The following is a 16,002-nucleotide window of genomic DNA, read 5'->3' as shown; positions in this document are numbered from 1 at the left end:
ATAATGAGACTCCTATAGACAATATATAGGCCACTGCTAAGTGTATACAATGAGATCAAGACAAAAACACAATTGAATTCAAAGGCCCATAACGTTAATTGTTCAGGCTGCAATGACTCGCATGCAGTGACCAGCTGGGATCCAAACAAGGCGCTGGCATTTGCAACAAAATGGTCCCATTTCCAAACAAAACGCAAACCCTGCAGGAGTGGTGAGGGAAGAAACCAAAACTGGAACAAAATTAGACTTTGACAAACCATGAAGCAGAGATTTGCAGTGTACAGTCCAGAGAGTTCAGTTTTACCTTTTTGTCATCAGAATGTAACAAATGCAGCCAATCCCTGCAACAAACGCATCAGCACACGCCCAAGATAAAGTTGTCATAAAGCAATTTTTTTCATAATTCATAAATCAGTTCGTCTATAATGGTAAGTCCCTTCACAAACACACACACACACACACACACACACACACACACACACACACACACACACACACACACACACACACAACTAGAAACTGGGGCATAAGTTTTATCTTTACTCCATTCTGCCTTCAAAACCAAAACACTAATTAATCATTACAGAGACAACTTTAGGCAAAACCAATATTTACAAATCACCTAAAAAAACAAAATTTACACCAATCCCACCACAACACGGACATGTTTCCTCATGCGCAGCCTTCACATACATACAACAAAAGGCAATCAGATTGTACAGCATCAATACAAAGCAAAACACAATATAAATGTACTTGATAATAATGTCCTACCTCTTCATGTGGCCTCAATTTGGCATCCAGAGGTTTTAAAACGTCCAGCAGCAAGTGTCCCTCAAGTAGGATTCCCAATAATACATCCAAATCACAGAAGCAATATGAAAACAAAAAACAAATAAAGTCACTCTGCAGACTGTCTCAGAGGAAGTGAAGAATAAACAACAGATTTAAATGCTTCTCGGCAAAACCCCACATTGCTAAGAGCAGGGCATACACTACATTACAATTAAGTCATTCAAAATATTACAAGCATCAAATCTCCTTTTAGTCTTTAAAATGTACAATAACTCCACAGAATATGCATCATGCTAAAGTACAAGAAAAACCAATAAAACTTCCCCCTGCATCCAAAAGTGCAACTTGGTAGTTCAAGATTGGCCACACCTGAGGAAGGTTTGATGCATTCATGCACGCGCGTTCATGAGAGAACCATCTTCAACCAGGAAGCTGACCTCAGAAAGATCAAAGAATGATAATGAAATCAATATGAAACAAGAAAACAAATACTTAGATGATAATGTAGCTACTAAATGAAGCCCCTGTTTGTGCTTTGGGAGACATTTTAAATGTGATTTCTGAATCAGAATCAACAAAGACACAATTATTATTGTCATATTTGCTTTTTTATATTAAATATATATAATTTCAACTATGAGACATTTTTGCCGAACTATAGTTAGGTGGCCCTTGTAGCATTTGCCCAATTGCGATACAAGCAATCTATCACCTGCTTCATGGTACAGCAGCCCCAGCATGGATTTAACGAAAGCTAAAATACATACGATGCACCAGGAAGAAGCCCGATGAGTGCTAATGGTAACCTGCAGTGTTTCTCAGAGTGTGTGAGCTGGCTAAGAAGAGTTCAGGACCATGAACGTGTGCGTAAGCTGGCCAGGACTCCAATTACAGACTCCAACGAGAGTAGCAGCGGTATCTATAGGTCATTACTGCAACACGGAGCATGGCTGGTTTCTATGTGTTTAATGGTCAGCAGGGTGTTTGGACCATTAAGGCTTCCTCTCTACAGCCGTCCGGCCATCTGAAGAAACCCCTGTAACACCCGAACACAGTACATCATTACGAGCCTGTCGGGACAGAGCATGAGTGTGTGTGTGTGTGTGTGTGTGTGTGTGTGTGTATGTGTGAGGATATGTGTGTGGAAGTGTCTGAAACGGGGGCTAGCGCGCGGTCCGTGATAGAATCTGCAAACAGACGGCACCTCTTGCAGCGGGAGGACAAGTCATTTTAGCAGTCTAATGGAATTTTACAGCAATGGGAATACAGTGTATAGAGGGCGATATCATCTGGTGCAATAGGAGGAACGGCGCTCTGTGGTGAATTCTGATATTTCTATTTATTCCCTCGTGGTGGAAGATGAAATTTAGTTACAGTTGAGGTTAACAAAGATGAGATTTCCAGTTACTCACAGTCTGGCGGTCCGAACATGGTCTCCACTCGCTTTAAAAGCAAAGCACAGCCAGGTATTAAAAAAACACTCATTGACATAAAGATTAATTTTGATGTTGTTTACAGCTTAACATGCACTTCAGTTTAAATGGTTGCTTCTCCGACAGCTGATTTATGATCACTTTTCCCGCGAAGCTCTGAGCCGTAAATAACTACGATTCACTATATCATTAGCCATTAGCCACTTAGCGTGTGTTGTTAACAAAAGGTTTGCCAGGTGAGGTTTATGTGTGTTTATTGGCCTTGTGAATTTTTAAGGAGCGCTTTGGATGGTGCAGTAGATCAATAGCTTTTCTATAGTCAAGCGCTGCACTAAATCATCACATGTTTGGAGTCAGGTTACAACTTTCTGGCCGCTGTTGATGATAGAAGTTATGAGCAAAAATATGGCTGCACCAATAAAAGATTCCCCTCAAAGCCAATGAAGCACTTTGATGGAATTGAATATCTCACCAGTTTGGCGCTTCACCAGTAGAATATTTTAAAACCAACAGGTGAATATTCACGTACGAGCAGAGATGTGTGTTGAACCTTCAGTTCAGATAAAATATAACTGTTGCACCATTTCGTGAAAATTGGCATAACTTCAACACAACTGGCACGAAGAGCTCGGCCATGCAAAGACTTCTAATTTCCAACAGTTATCAAAGACAGAGAAATCCCTAACTTCCTCCTTTAAGGTTGTTTGTTTTTTTCCTGTGCTTTGTTAACATATATGTAAACCTGTGTACACAGTGCAAAGCTGTGACTACCAATGTCACCTGGGAGGCTATGAAGTATTAACCAAAGTAATGCTGTGATGTCAGAATCACTGATATCACATACCCTAAAATTGTGATTAAGAAACACCTATAAATTTATCTGTAGGGGTGAACTGTGTACTACACACCAGCGGGACCAGAATACAGTAATATGCAGATATATAAGCTGTCATGACAACTGCAGCTGCTTCCATTATCCAACACCTGTGACTGACTCCATTCATTGTGAATTACAAGCAGTCGCTACCCTGCACAAGCATGTTGGGCTACATCGTGACACAGACCAGGCTGATGATGCCACCTCACAAGACTATAATCATGCATTTTAAGAAAACAGTGGTGTAAAGTAATGCTTTGGAAAAGTGTTAGTCGTGCAACTCTTAACTCTGTACTCATGTTGCTCTTTATTCAACAGGAATGTCAATAATTCATCCTGTGTGTGAAAGCATTGTAAAAGGTGTTTGTCACAGCATCTGCCTTAGAAAATATATAATACCATGTAAACTGACAAATCACATTTGTATATAACTACAGCCTATACGTCTTACAACATCCTGATTGCTCAGTCTGAAAAATCATCAAATCTTCTTTTTATAGCAATACATCATGTAGTTCTGAATGAATAGTTTTGCGTTATATCAGACTGCAGATTGCATACTTTAAGGAGCATCATTTATTGGAATTTCAACCAAAAGTCTGGCATTAAAAACTTTCAAAAATAATATAATTCCCTCGCGGCTTAGTGCATGATGAGAACAGGAGTACTCAATATACATCAGATGGATGCACGCGTTCCAGAAACACTACTCTTAAACCGTACAGCACAAAGCCCTCTGCACCAATCGAGGTGGCCAAGTGCTGATCACAGACTCGGCTCCTGAAGAGGACCTGGAAGCATTAGTCCTTATCTTCTTAGCAGCAAGCTGCTTTAGACAGCGTCTGAAGAGGGAAACAGGCTTGTGAGGAGCTGCTCGTACAGAATATTCAAACAGATAAAGAGAGGAGGAGAAGAGATTTCTCTTTTTCTGCTTCCTTCCATGTCGCCTCTTACCCACAAGGCTTTGGGAGATGCTGTGTTGGAGCAGAAGGCGTGTGCAATAAGCCGTGAGAAACACGACCGTTGTCATCCGTTGTCTAATTGCTGCAGTGCCGGCATGACGACGCAATTTGCATAGAAGAGACAGCAAATTACAGAAATCCGTCTCCTTTGTGGCTGCATCCATCACTGGAGAAATAAAACATGAAAACTTTGCACTTCATTCTGCAGCTCTACTAAACTACACCTGACCTCTATTTTGGGTCCATTTGCATCTCGTTGACATGTTTCACATAGAAACCATACTTCCTGTTTTTCTCCCCACACAGAACATTTTTTATGCATCACAAACGTCCTCAACCCTTCGCACCTTCAATTTCCAACATTAACCTGATTTGAATAATCATTCTATTACATCTTCAGGTCCCAAAGTCCCCACGCTAGTTTGGCACGTTGAGATATTTTCAGACAAGTACACAAAACAAATTCAAACTTGGAGCAATGGTAAGGCATTATTTAGCAGATCTATCTGTGGTTTGGAGAGCATAAATACAATAGTCAGATATTAGTTAAATATACTGCATTGAACACGAGCTGCTACACAAAATAAGTCACTATAGTATATGTTGTGTAAATGTCCTCGACTTTTTGGCAATCAAAACTACTTTGGATTCTGATTCCTGACAGTTTTGAGGCAGTACGTGGACCAGTGCGAGGGACACTAGCAACTTACTTGTTCTTCATAATTGGCCTTTTTGTCATTGCTGTTAAAGTTTGGGTAAGTTGAACCCCAAAGAGCAGAGACTGACACGGGACTAAAAGGTTTAACGCTTGCTTAATGTCCAAACAGAAAACAAGCAGGCAGTGAAGGCTGGGAGCTGGCTCGTCAGAAAAACTCCACAACGTCACTCTGGAAGCTCCGGCAAGGAAAACTGAGGCACAACAGCAAATCTGGACACAAGAGAACACAGGTAAGGAGAAGGACTAACCAGGAGCCCAAAAAATATCCAAATAGCTCAGTTAACATGAAACACAGTGACACTACCAAACAGGACGGAATGACCTGGCAGAGAGGAGAGAAGACCAGGTTCTTATAGAGGAGATGATTACTGAGTGGAGTCAGGTGTGCGTCGTCTGCTGGGTGGAGAAGCCAGCCACACCTCCTGCCACTCGCATACCTGCAGGAGACAGAGAAGGAAGGGAGAGACGGAGAATAAACACAAACAACTGAACTGAATCATCATAATTACAGCAGATCAAACATGAACACTGTGACAACTCAACGATTGCTACATTTCCTGCCTTTTATCGATGTATTAATCCTTTTATCAATCTTTGCAGCTCTCGAGAACAGACGAGTTAGACAGAAATGACAAACAAAAATGTAAATGTTTTTTGTGTTCCTGTCTGGACACGATTAATGTTATCTGGATTAGAAAAAGAAAATAAATGTTTGGTGAAAATACTTCATGAAGTCACCTAAAACCAGCCGGCAAAAACAAAAACTTTTACAACAAAGGCCGAGGAAAAGAAACAAATCTTCAATCACCCCTGCTTTAGATCAAAAATGATTTGTTTCATTGCTGTTTCGTTTGATACTCTCAGCCTTTTTCCAAACTCCAGCTCCCAGAAGTTGTGTGGGCCTGTGAGGTTATCCGGCCTTGTCTCAGTCATCCATCATTGCCGTGGAGACTCCAGTCCTCTGGAGTCACAGCTGTTTGGGCGATGACACCGCCGTGCCAGTGTGGCCTCTACATCTGCTGCTGGGTTCGGGCTGACGGGGTCACCTGAGGCCCCGTCATACACAACAGTCTGCAGCAGAAAGACTCAGGAACACAAACAGAGTCAGAGGGCTACAAGTGGTATTTTGAGTGGAAATGAGTTTCAGATTAGAGTTGATTTCATCACTGCCAGCTGTTGGGGAGGAGTCAGAGACAAGTCAGACGTAAACTGCTCAGTAATGGACAGATTTTTCTTTTTGTTTGTTCTTAAAAGACTCTTCATTTTTAAGATAGGGAGAGTAAAATAAAAGTAAACTGACTCAGCGTTTCTGGATGAGGATTTGTATTTCAAAATAAAGAATAAATCAGCCAAGCCGACACTGAAACTGATTTGCTCTGTTGAAAAGTGAACTCATAGACAGCGTTGTTCAGAAAGATGAAAATGACGATTGGTGCGTTCACAACAATTTGTTAAAGGTGCTGTCTTAGCCTTATGACCTCTCAGCATCCCCGACCCACTAAACAAAACAAGAAGTAAGCGTAGAACAGGTATGTGTGGCGTGACAGACATGAGATTTGTGTCGATTCAGCCAGACATGGAGTCTCACGCTCAAAGTGTGGGTCTGGGAGTTCACAGCTGTGACACTTACAAAAAGAAAATAGTATGGCTCTATAAATCCCACCAGCAGACGCTAAAACAGGAAGAGTGGCGGTAAATTGAAAAGTAAACTTCCTTTCATAAATGCACTGCATACCTGCAAATTTCTCAACATTTCAGTCAGTCAAGTAAACAAACAGTTAAACTTTTCATGGCGAATTTATCCTGACTTTTTCTGCCACCTGGAAACATTTCTGAAAGAAAGTCGGGGTCAGCGGAGGTGTGAATGTAGGTAATTTTAAGGAAAAAAACCCACTGCGATTGGTGCAAGACCCTCACCCAACACAAGAAAACGTCCTGCTTTCATGGACTGTGAAAGGGGAACTCAGAGGGATTTCAGGTGCAGGCTGATCTGAAATCTTTGATACATTTTTAGTGCATGTGTGAAAAGTGCTTGATAAAGACATTTTAAAAAACAGGATTTACTAGACAGAATAATAAAGCGGTCAAAAAAAAAGAAAGAAGGAGTGTTGTGAACTTAAGGGGGGAGGAGGAGGAGGAGGATGGATTAAGTCATTTTAGAGTTCAAACCCACAAACATCCTGACGATCCAAAGGGAGGCGAGCTCATCTCCTCGGCTGCTCCACCCAGCGAGCTTCTCCTCTCACCTCCCCTGCTGAGACATTCGCTTTCATGTTCATTTCAAAGTCTCAGGTAGTGTTACCCCCGGCAACCCTGACAGAGCCCGGGGCAAAGGCAGCGCTTGCCTCTGCACCTGCGCAGACACACACACACACACAGCAGAGCGAGGCAGCAGGTAGGCTCACTGCAATGCATGCAGGCCACCGTTCTAGCACCCATGCTCCCTCTGTCTACCCACCCACGCACTCACTTGCACACACACACACACACACACACACACACACTCTTTGATTGTCTCCATGCTGAGGCTGTCATTAAGACTCATTAAGGGGGATGGTTTTATTGAAGGCGGTCGTGTTGAGGCATCCGGTGAATAATTCATACGCGCTTTCCACAGCACACTCTTTCTCTCTCTTGCACACACACACACACACACACACACACACTCATCGTTGAAATGCATGAAGCAGGAGCAGACGCGATAGAGAGAGAGAGATGCAGCCTATATAGGTCACTTCCTCCTCCGCCCGCTTCCCTCAGAAAGTGGGACTGGAAGGCGGGAGGGAGAGAGACAGAGAGCCAGCCTTATTATAGCAAGCAGGCAGACCCACACACACACACACATACGCACACATACACAAACACACACACACACACACGTCCCAGCAGATAAAAAAAAATGCACCTCTGAGACTACATTGTCACTGCTATGAATGAAGCTCAGAGTGGCTTCTGCTGGAACGTAATACTAATTTATTGTTCAGAGACACTGAGGGAGTGTGTGCCTGTGACTGTGTGTGCACGCGTGTGTGTGCGTGTGAGTGCGTGCGTGCAGGCCAGTATGGACAGATCAGAAGGAATTGATCAGATGTCCACAGTTTCATTACTTGGGCCCCCCCTCCATGCTGAACATAAGATATACAGTATGCAAGGAAATAGATACGCATTTACATTTAGTTTGATCATTTATTCCATCAAATATTCATTACATACAATCAGGGTTTAATATGCACCATGTCACGTGGCTGCATCAGAAAGCAAAGACGAAGGCTAAACGCTGTAGATAAATGCACACTGGAGGCTAAAATAATTAAACTGTAGTGTTAATTGAGCATAATCCAAAATGGGGTCTTATTTTGTTATATTAAAAAGAATACACATGTACTTAATAATGGGTTTATTGCCTTAATTTGGGACTGCAGCAAAAGTACTGCAGCTTATTTTGTTTGCAGTATTTGTGCACTGCATCCCCTATTTATTTAACATCAGGGCAGTTCTCATTAATGCACATAAACGTGTCAATATGCCATTATTTAGCTTTAGGCTCATTGTATCTGTTGTCCCCTTGCAGCATGATGGTACATGTATGCAAATGTACGCAGAACCTCAGAACACACAAATATCGATGACAATGTAGATGAAAATAAACAGCCCATTCCAAATCCCAACTCATAAAATGAAGCAGTTTGGTTAGTAAAGCTGCCCCCTTTAGTATCATTTCTTTATGCTTAGAGCTGTTAATGTGCTGCTGAAGTCAACTTACATACTAAGAAGAGTGCAGAAACGTGCTGGGTTTTCAGTTCAGGGCCTTGAATGGTTTGCACAAAAATGTGAATTTGTTTGCCATAGCTTATAAGCTTAGTTTATTTCTTTATTGGGAAAAACTATACAGGGAAGATTTTTTTTTTTAATACTAATATGGCAACCTCCATCATTGGGCGTTTATAATGCCTCCACAGAAACCAGTTGTAAATGGACTGCTAAGTGCCATCAATACTATTCCAGTCACACACATTGTCAACACACATTAAAGCAACAGGAGCAATACAGAGTTCAGTGTCTTTCCCAAGGACCAGAATTTTACTGCAGGAGCTTGGGATCGAACCCACAACCTCTCAGTTGGTAGATGACATGCTCTGCCTCTTAGCAACAGCCTCATTCATCGACTGATTGACCTCACTGTTCATCGTCATTGAGACGATGTTCAGTGCTTTATAGAGTGTGAGCTGCACACACGAGCTGCTTCTTTTAAACTTTGATTTGGATGTTTATTGCCGTTGTTTCTGTCCTCTGAATGTGACGGAGTAGAACAGACAGTTGTTGGCTTGCATGTTCAAAAGAACAGCGCCGTATGTGTGTGTCTGCATGTCTAAGTGGATGTGGAGCTGGTGCTATTTGATTACATGTCAAGCCTATTGTGCTAACACAACACCGTAACAAAATGTGGGGCATCAATATCATGCCAAAGAGAGATTTAATAGAAATAGTACAAATGCAGAATATCGGCTGAGATTTGGTGCGGCAGATTCCCACTGTATAAAAGGCGTATGCTTTTTGTTAGCATGGATATCAGACCAATCTGCTAACTCTTGATTATTTACTCTGGCAGACGTGTGTGCTCCCCCTCCTGTTTAGACAGACTTCCATCTCAATCAGGTCACAACAATCAAATCTGCTTATCTTAAATTTCAAGTGTTTGCATCTGAATCTTGTCATGCCAAACCTACACGCATGACGGTAAACATTCATTCTTTTCTGATAGATGGATAGAATTTGTTGATTTTTCAAGGTCGGTACTTGTTTATCCTTTCAATAACAAGCAGTGCAACGTCTGTTTTTGTAAAGGTTCTGATTGTTGATACTAGTTTCACGAGATGCAGCTGATGTGCTAAGTGCCGCTGATGTCTTGAAGGAAAATAAACCACCTTGGAGACGAGCCGTGGGATAAGAGCTCCAGAAGGACGCTGTCTGAATGGTGAGGCCTTCACAAGCTTTCAAAGAGGAGAAACAGGCACAGCTATTCCTCTTGCTCGCATGACAGGCAAACACAGCATGGAGACAAGTGTGTGTTCGTGTGCAGCTTTCGTGTGTGTGTGTGTGTGTAGGTGTGTGTGTGTGTGTGTGTGTGTGTGTGTTTTCACGGGCTCACAGGGGCAATATCACAGCAAAGGTTCACTGCGTCTCCTTGTCACCTGGGCTCCTCTGTCCTCACCTGATGTCTTGTCAGTGACCCAAATGTCAAGTGCATCTGTGCCCGAGTGTGTGTCTGTGTATGTGTGGTCAGCTGGGCAGAGGAGAAGACAGATCTGGGTCAGGCCGTTCCCATGAGTGTGTCCGGGCTCTCTCTGCGGTGGACGTCGTGTCTGATGTGAACCAGTGAGCACAGAGGAGAAGGCGAAGGAGAAGGAGAGAGAGAGAGAGAGAGAGAGAGAGAGAGAGAGCGTGCAGCCAGACAGTAAAACAGCCAGGGGTCAGAGGAGGACAGAGCCATCGCATGATCACACGCACATACACTCTGCTGTAGCCTTGCAGCTAATCCTCATGCATCAGTGCATCTTTGCTGTGACACTCACGGAAGTGGATGTGGTGACTGCTTGTGAATCATGTGTTGCTCCTGACTAGATTCTGAAAAGGTGGACACAAATAAAAGATCTCAGGGTAGGAAAAGCAAAAAAAAAAGAAAAAAGAGTGCAGTATTACACACAAAGACTGTATAAAACATGGACGTAGTCCCAGTGACGTCAGCCATAGGTTCCTGAGGAGGCATTTTAAGGTCAAACAATGGTGGTCGCCATATTGGAAATGCTACCACCACCTGATTTCTGATCATCCTTGAAAAAGATAAAGAGGTGAAACTGAGGTAAGCCCTAATCTCCCTGACAACCAGCTACATCGTGTCCAGCTGTCTGTCTAATCAACTACATCCCTAACCGTGAAAATGTATGCATAATCCGTTGAGGACATATTACATTATATTTCCACCTTTTCAAACCCTGTGGTCTAAATAAAACACCTGTGCTGTGCTTTGGTCCAAATATAACATGTATGAAGCAGCAGAGGAGGGTTTGTGACCCTGTAGAAACCAGCTCTCTCAGAACGCTCCGTTCTGGTGAGTGTGTCTCTTTAAATGTAATCACCCCCCTGAGTTTTCTTTGTACACTTCACTCCTTCGCCAGCGAGAATATAAACAGCGGACCTGTGCAAATGTTGTGCTTTAGGCTGGAGGTGGAGTCCATGGGTGAAGATACCAGGGGAGGGGAGACCATTGAAAAATCAACAATTTTCTCATAAACAATTAAATGCACTGTACTAATCAAGGTGTCTTAGAAGTAAAATGAGACTTCTCTGAACATCTATCAAGCATGTCCCTTAAAAAAGTCATTTGATGGACCAAAAGAGAAAAGAATGAGAAAATTAAAATGACTGTTCAGATATGAGATCTGGTCGGATTGAATCAATGCTGAATGTTCTCTCACTGTGAGCCCTTTTCACCACATAATAATGAATGACACACCAGGGCCTGGAAATAATACTCTGCAATCAACTCAAACCACCAAAGTTTTGAAAATCCATCATTATTCACCATGGGTCGAGCGTTCATGGCGTTCTGAGCTGAACGGCTCCAGTTAAATTGGTTTTAATGGATTTCATGGGGAGTCGTTTGCCGGCCTTGTGATTGACAAAGAGGTCTGCGAGTCACCACGGCCCCCTGCTCCCGCTCTGTCCCCCAAGCAATGCTCCATTGATCAAACACATACAAACTGTCACTCCTTATTGCCAGGACGTCGGTGACGGACTCACAAGTCACTTCAATCATTAGTCAGTCGGCCTCACGTACCAAAGCTGGAGTCTCAAACTACAACTGGGGGATGAGGTGAAGAAGAAACATCCTTGAATGTCATTGCACATTTTATAGGGAAGTGATTGTCGCCAAAAGACACAAAAGCTAGGTTACATAAATTTTCTTAGAAATACATTTCTCTCTGTCATCTTTTACTGCAGTTATTTTCAAGTGAAGTGAATCACCTAGTAAGTGACACTTACATGTTTCATGTCCGATTTGAGAAGCTTAGAATAAGATGCTTACAATGTTTTTACAATAATAACAATTCTAACATTTAAGTATACAGTATATTTTGTATTTAGCTTTCTGATGCTCATTTGCTGAAATAGCCTGGGCCAAACTTTTTAAACAAAATATGCATCTTCTTGGTGGCTCAGTGCTTAGCAAAAAGACTCCTGGCTCAAAGTCCCAGTCGCACAGGGTCTTCTCTGTGTGGAGTTTGCATGTTGCATGTTCGTCCTCCTACGCAGGAGGGAGGGAGTTTTAGCTTCCCGAGTCCAAAAACACAATTATTAGGTTAACAGGTGAATCCAGTGGTTTAGTGGTGACTGGAGAAGCGGGTATACGCTTAATTTTTAACCACAAATTGTCCCGTCCAATACAAAAAAAACCACCTCATTAATAAACAGTGACATGTAATTCTCCTCTTGTATATTCAGTTAGCGCGTACCTGCAAATGAGAGACAGAGTTTAAATGGTCATCCCTTCACAATACTAAGAAAAAAAGCGTTATACAGAATATAGTCAATCTATCGTTGGTGTGAATCAGAGAACATTTAGAAGTGGGTATACCCTCTGAAGACAGAAACATAAGAGGGTATACTCTGTACACCTGTGTATACTCTGCACTGCACCACTGGGTGACTAACTTACCTGAATGTAATGTGAATGTGACTGGTTGTTTGGAGCTCAGATAAGGAGACCTGAGAGGAGTAGTGAAGAATAGAAAGCAGAGGCCTTCTCACTTGAGGTGAATGTTTACACTTTTACCAGCTGACCTCAAACATCATTTGATTTAACCTGACTTCACTTGGGTACTTTACTTGTGGGATGAACATTATTCGCCCACAAGCACCCACCCGGACAATGTCAGACGTGTTCAGGAGCGTAGTGCATTCGTGAGAAGGGCTAGCCATATATTCTGCTCTCCAATTAACATGGTCTAAATACCTCCTGCTATCCAAAGTAAGACCTACGACCTGTGACGTCCTTTAACGTGCTCGGCTTTCAATCTCCATGGAGATGCCACGAGGGCACAGGAGAGGATGTCCACACCGGACATGAGAAATGAGCACAATTACAGCTTTTGAGAGGTAATTATATGTACGTTGTGGTGGGGGGAAAAAAGAGCCATAAATAACGCCTGATGTGTGCCTCATGTGCTCGCTCAGTAATTGAGGAACAATGAGGTGGGAGAAGGGAGCGAGGTGCATGCTGTATCTCGATAGCACCTCGTCCATTGTGGTTCCTCTCATCCCAGAAGAAAGGAAGGTCAGTCAGCCACACAAAGCTGAATGATATCAAGCACAGAGAAAATAACTGTGCCATAGTGTCTCTAATAGCACGGTGAAGAGTTTAAAAGGGGGTAAATACTGTATGTTAGGGGAACAAGCTTGGCAGCCTTTTGGTGCAGCCTTCTTTTTTACATTAAATTAGGTGCAGAAATCTGTTAGCGCTAATACATGGCTCTAAGATATTAATGCTTTGGGATACCCATAAGACGGAGAGTGCATATGCAAATCAGTCAAAGGTTTGAAAAAAAGAGACATATTTAACTACAAGGATTTCTGAAATAGAGACCCATCTTGTAGTTTTACCGATGGCTTAATAGTCTCTGTTCACCCGACGCTGGAGCAGTTTATCTCCTGCAGAAGTGATAGGACAGTAAATAAGTAGCTTAGGACACACAAGAGCTTTTCTCTGACTACAGGGTGGTTGTCAGTGTTAAGTAGCTATCCTTGCACGCTCCGAGCTAACATCAGGATTGAAGAGGCCATGTTTCATCTGGGCTCCCACCGCTACTGAGCGAAGAGAAATTCACAAACAAAGAGCACTCTGCAGCTGCAAGAAGGTTCACTTTTGCAAAGAGAATCCAGTCTACAGTAAATCACAGCTCATAGAAAGTGTTTCATCATAAGCCTGACATTTATGCATCCAATGATGTTTGCTAATTTTTAAGTAAAAACTATAACTACTTATTGTTTTCTGCAGTAGATAAGGTTCTTGTTGTCTCAATGAAACATTTATCAGAGGTGCTGGAAACCTTCAATAGCCTTCAAAAATGTGCTTTTGAGAACTTAAGTACAAGCATTAAAACAACAATGGAGGGTCGATTCACGAGTACCTCATAGAAGCCCACTTCAAAATCAATGAAACCACATGACCCAGAAGATTCTGTCTTTTTAGACAGATGACCCAAGTTTGCCTCCGAACTCTGGCTCCTTTCTGGCAGGTCGCTCCCCTCTCTCTCACCCTGATTTCCTGCTCTATCCACTGTCCAGTCCAATAAAGGCAAAAAGCCCTGAAATAGATCTTTAGAAAAACACTAAAAAAATTGTGTTTTCCCCAAATGTTGTTTTTGATGTTGTGATTGAACTTCTAGAATATGTTGTTTTGTTTTTTTTTAATTGAAGATACTTTGACTTGGATTGTTTGGGACTTTAATACTGTATGATGCCTTTTTGCCTTTCATGTCAACCTCTAGAGCTTTTGGAGGAGAGAAACATAAATGCATTATCATCATGATTCTGAAAGTCATTCGCACGACTTGCACCATCAACCCCCTTGAGGGTCACACACACACACACACACACACACACACATCGTCAGGAATCTCTCTTCCTCTTCACACAAAGGATCCTCCACATTCCTTTCCTCTTCATACCATTAATTTCACTTCAGCATGTTCCTCTGCAGAACTCTTAAGTCCTCTTGTTCCCCGCTCCGAGTCACTCTTTCTATTGTTTGTCTTTCTGTCTCCCATTTCTGCAGAGAGCAACGTGTCTGAGCATAATTTTCATTTCAGCGGGTCATATAAATTCTCCTGCATGCAAATGAGTCAAACTTTCTCTGAGGCATTAATCACCTGAAACACCCCCCGCCACACACACACACACACACACACACACACAAACACCCCAGGTGGCTCAATATTGCATCGCCAACATGAATAAATAATTAAATGAAATCAAATTTTTTCTTATTTCATTTCCGCAGCAGCTGAATCAAATCCCGCCTCCACACTTAGAGGAAGACTCTCAGGTGACCCTCAAGTACAATTTACCGCCATTCAAGACGTTACAGAAACACTTTTGTTTCAGAAAGATGTGGGCTGCATTTCCTGTGTAAGCTGGGGATGATATGTGTGATCTTTGTTGATAAGGAGCGAATAAGGTAACAATAAAACAGCTGGCAGTGTGAGTGACATTTACAGAGAAACACAATGCAAAGAACAAATAAATATAGACAGCCGTGTCCACTGTTCTCAGAAATGATTCATTCGATTCTTTATAGCGTCTTTGTGGTGCTTTTTCATGATGTTTCATCCTTGCATAGAACATTAGATGCAAACGTCTCCATAGTTATTCCACTTCTACATAGCTCAGAGAATCTTCTCCATGCTTAAAAAAAAGAAAACATTCTCTTCCCCGGCAACGTAAATATTTCACTCTTTTTCTCTCTGTTACATGCGAGTGACTTTGCAGGCGAGAGCACGAACTCATGTGAGGCTGCCCGCAGCACCAACTACACTGTCATCTCTCATTCCAGGTCAAAAGGTTCATGACCCGAGGAGGCTCAGGCGGCTGGCACGTTGAAGTGGGGGTGGTCACACGACGAGCAGGTGACGACAGCCTGGATTATTCATGATGCTGCATCTCTCAGTAGCTGTAGATCTGTGAGCGGAGGCTGTGGGTGGAGAGGAGAAGTCACGCTGCGGTGACTAATCAGTGACGACAGTAACATTAGATCCTTTGGCTTTTGTCGGAAGGAACATATGTCCTGTTTTTATGCTGCTATCGTTTTAGCAGAGGCAGGAAGTAGGGCATTGAATGGTTGAAAGCTAACTGCTGAGAACGTTTTATTGTAAATGAAATTCTGTCCTATTTTGAAATCCTGTCCGAGACATACTGAGCTATAATTTAAACTGACATGTGAATGACATCACTCACAGCGGTTAAAGCTATGGAGAACTATCACAATGGGGCAAACAACAGAGTCCAATCAAATACAGGTGAGACTGCTGAATAAAGTGACGAAATGTTTTGTTTGTATTTTACTTGGAAATAATCTGGGTATAACTTGCAGAGCCTTTTCTTAAGGTTAAAAATGCTAACACAAGCTCCACAAAGGGAGCTACAGCCGTGCTTTGTGTT

General features: G+C 42.4%; 1 long non-coding RNA gene across 1 annotated transcript; it reads right to left on the bottom strand.

The window, feature by feature from the left end:
* Positions 1-3,564: 3,564 nt before the first annotated feature.
* LOC306840714 lies at positions 3,565-5,087 on the bottom strand. The gene is made up of 3 exons (XR_013781363.1): positions 5,034-5,087; positions 4,060-4,233; positions 3,565-3,947 (listed from the first exon to the last, which is right to left on the bottom strand). It is a non-coding gene; the product is annotated as an uncharacterized lncRNA (long non-coding RNA).
* Positions 5,088-16,002: the final 10,915 nt, after the last annotated feature.

The sequence above is a fragment of the Symphodus melops genome (assembly GCF_947650265.1).
Source record: "Symphodus melops genome assembly, chromosome: 19".
NCBI classification, from domain to species: domain Eukaryota; kingdom Metazoa; phylum Chordata; class Actinopteri; order Labriformes; family Labridae; genus Symphodus; species Symphodus melops.
This window is presented reverse-complemented; position numbering and strand designations above follow the sequence as displayed.